Source organism: Neomonachus schauinslandi, chromosome 12 (assembly GCF_002201575.2).
Source record: "Neomonachus schauinslandi chromosome 12, ASM220157v2, whole genome shotgun sequence".
Classification (NCBI taxonomy): Eukaryota; Metazoa; Chordata; class Mammalia; order Carnivora; family Phocidae; genus Neomonachus; species Neomonachus schauinslandi.
In genome coordinates, this window is record NC_058414.1 from 652,948 (window position 1) to 656,873 (window position 3,926).

The following is a 3,926-nucleotide window of genomic DNA, read 5'->3' on the forward strand; positions in this document are numbered from 1 at the left end:
CGCCCCCCATCGCCCCGCGCTCCGCCCCGCCACTTCCGCCCGGCTCCCGCCGGCTTCCGGCGCGCGCCCCCTGACGCCACCCGCTCCGCCCACACGTCCTGGCGGCCGGAAGCGCGGCGCGCCGCGGCGGCGGCGGCCGCGCGTAGGACAGTGACGTCGCGGCGCGCGGCGCTCTGGGAAGGGGAGAGCGTCTCGGGACGGGAAGGGCGCGGGAGGGCGAGGGGCGGAGACGGTGTGCGTCCCGTTTGCGGCCGCGTGTCTCCTGGGTGTCAGGCCCGTCGAGATAAGTGCACTTCCTTGTGGGAACAGCGGTTACGATTGTGGTTACTTCTAAATGGAGGGGCATTAAAAGAGGGAGGACGCCGGGGAAATCTGCGCTCAGAACGGAGCCGATCCGGCAGCGTTGCTGGGCAACGGCCCGGGAGCGGCGGGCGCTCCGCGTCACGTGGGTGCGGTGACGTCATCACCGCGGGCCGGAGGGGAGGAGGAGTGCGGGGTGCGGGATGGGAACGGGGGCGGCGCAGCTTCCGTCCGCCAGTCTCGGAGCGCCGGCCCGGGCAGGACGTGGGCCTCTCCGGGCGCCGCACCCCGTTTGGCCTTCGTGAAAGGTGCCCCCGCGGCTCCTCCCTGAGGTCGCGCCGGCCGCCCCGCCCCCGCGGCCCGGCTCAGCTCGGGAAGAGCTCGCCGTCCCTCTGCTCCTTGCTCATCAGCCTGGTTCTGACCAGCCCGGTTCTGCCGAGTCGGATCTCGGGCTTTGGTTTTGAGCCTAGGATCTTTCCCCTTTCATATATTCGATGATCACGTATTTTTCAGACTTTTTAGTTTGTTTTCTTAAACATACGTGATTACATGATGTTTTACGTTTAATTCTCGTTTGTAACATATTTTGGTGCATACTGTGAAGCAGAGAATCTAAAAAATTTCCGTCAAATGGCCAATTGTCCCGGTACTATTTTTGAACAAGGACAGATCTTGACAGGTGGAGATGGATGTAGATTATTTTGGGCAGAGGGAACATATGTTCCCAGCTGGCAAGAAGTCTGGTTTGGCTGGAGCCCAGGGTCTGCGAGGAGAGGGTGATGAACATCACAGCGGGAGGGCCTTGACCTCTAGGCAGGGGCTTGGACTTGGGGGGTGGGCAGAGCTGTGTGAGCAGGAGTGTGACATGTATGTCTGCTCTGTAGTTGGAGGAGGTGACTCATGGCACAGGACAGCCTGGCGGGGTCCATTAGGAGGCAACAGCTGTGTTGCAGACCCAAGCAAGCAGGGACTGGATGTGGCTGGTGGAGAGGGAGGGAGCTGTGGGGCCTTTGGGGCAAGAGAAGCATCAAGATTTAAAAACCGGATGTGGGGGCAGGCAGGAGGAGTCCGCGTTAATGTTAGAGTGCCCAAGGCTGCTGGGGAGGACCAGCTCTGGAGATGACAGGGAGCACTGAGCAGAGACCTCCCGGGTCCCAGTCTGCCGATGTCCGGTGCTCGTCCCCCATGCAACTCACAGAGAATGGTGCACAAAGGGTCGAGCTTTGGTGCATTTTTGGAATATCACATTCTTTTCCCAGAAGTTTATTTCTTCTCAGCGGCCTTAAGCACCTGCTGTGACTGCCTTTTAGCAAATCCAGCACAGATGAGAGCGGGTCCAAGTGGGGCGGTGTGTTAAATTTGAGGAGCTGGCTGGCTGCCCAAGGGGAGACATGTAGGCAGCTGTGGGACCCAGACAAGCTAAGTCGAGGAGAGGGGCAGCAGGGTTGGGAACCACAGGCAGACAGTGTGGATCTGACCTTAGTTCCCAGGAGGCAGTGTAGAGAGATCAGGGACAGGCAGACAAGATGGGGCGACAAAGACTGAGGAGTTGGTGTTACAGTTCATACTGAGCCTGCATGTCCACTGCCCGCAAGTCCTGAGCATGGGCAAAAATCACACAGCTCTAAGAGGTTGAGCAGAGATCCCTGCTCACTCGTGGATCTAAATTCGCTCTCTTACGCTGCCATTTGGGGGAAGTGTGGAAGCCAGATGTCCCAGTGCTATGGAGTGAATGTGGGTGGGGAAGGACGGCACCCGGCAAAGGGAGGTGTCTGCCTGCCTTCCAGAGGCCTGAGCCAGCTCCGAGGCTGGGAAGCAGGGAGGGGAGTGGTCATTCAGTGAGGGCCTGCAGTGGCCAGGAGATGGGCAAAGAAGGAAGGGCACGGCCCTGGCAGGTGAGCAGGGAGAGTGGACGAGAGACGGGAGCTTCTGGTGGGGAGGAGAGAAGATGGGGCTTTCCACCAAAGGCTGCATCTGCTCCAGGGCCCGAGTGAGGCCGCCTGTTGCGGAGGAGGCTTGGGCGCGACTAGAATCCCCCTGAGCAGCTGGTCCGGCCGAGGCTGGGGCAGAAGCACGCTGCTTCCTGCAGCCACTGACCAGCTGGTGCTGGGCAGGAGGCGCAGATGGTGGTGGGCCTTGCCAGGGCTGGGGAAACACATGAGGGACTGGGGTCCGTGGCCTCAGATGACCAGCCCTTCTCCCAGCTCCTCTACCGCCCCCCGCCCGATATTGTTCCTATTAAGCTTAAAATTGAAACAGAACTGTTCAAGAGTAGCACTCTTGACCCACATCCCCCAAATGTCAATATTTTAGCACATTTCTTTTCTCTCTCTCTCCTTTTTCTTCCCCCAGAACCATTTGAGAATGAGCTGCAGACATGATGCCCTGGTGTTGAGGGGTGCCCCCATTGCGGGCGCTGGCACCCAGACTCCCGGCCGGCACCCCATGTGCAGATGCATCTCAGCGTGACGCTCTGGTCACGATTTCCAGCTGGCGTGCGTCGGAACCTCCAGTGACACCTTCTTGGTTTGTTGTTGGTGCACAAGCTACAGAGATGGCCTCATCCGGGCCTGGCGGAAGGCCCACACCTGCTGTCATTCCGGGGAGTTTTGTCTCCGGTGAGGTGGAAAATCAGTCCTCGCTCGGGGGTTGAGTTCCAGGCACAGTGTCTAGTCTTGGGGCTTATCAGTCAATGCACTAGCTCTCCAGGACTTGTAGCTGCTCTTGGCCTTAAAATACAGCTCTGGGGCACCCCCAGGGGCTGGGACGCCGCTGTACGCACACTCGTCAGGCCCCGTGGATCCTGAGCACTGCCATGCGGCCTCGGGAGCCCAGGGGAGGTGTGTGTCCCTCCTGGGAACACTCCAGCCTCACTGCCCAGCACTTGGTCATGGTGAGCGGCTTCACTCCAGCTTCGCAGCCGCCAGTGTGCAGACCGCAAGCTCCAGAGCGGCCTTGCCCTCCCTTGCTGGTGTTAGTCCTGGTTGTGTGCGGATGTTTCCCACAGGCTCCCTGTTCTGTAAAGATGTGGTGTTGAATTGAGAGCACACGTGCATCAAACCCAGAAATACTTTTGCCTTTGGGGGAAATTGTTTGTTGGACGAGAGAGATGAAACCCTCAACAGAGCAACCTTAAAAGGGACAGGATCCCAGGGCACCTGGCTGTCTTGGTCGAGCATGTGACTCTTGGTCTCAGAGTTGTGAGTTCAAGCCCCACGCACATTGGCCCTGGAGCCTACTTAAAAAAATAAAATAAGAACTGGGGCGCCTGGTGGCTCAGTGGGTTAAGCATCCGACTCTTGATTTCAGCTCAGGTCTTGATCTCAGGGTCGTGAGTTCAAGCCCTACATTGGGCTCCATGCTGGTCGTAGAGCCTACTTAAAAAATTAAATGATGGGGCGCCTGGGTGGCTCAGATGGTTAAGTGTCTGCCTTCGGCTCGGGTCGTGATCCCAGGGTCCTGGGATCGAGCCCCACATCGGGCTCCTGGCTCAGCGGGGAGCCTGCTTCTCCCTCTCCCTCTGCCTCTCTCCCTGCTCATGCTCTCTCTCTCTCTCTCTCTCTCTCTCTGTGTTGCAAATGAATAAATAAAAAATCTTTAAAAAAAATTAAATGAAATTAAAAATA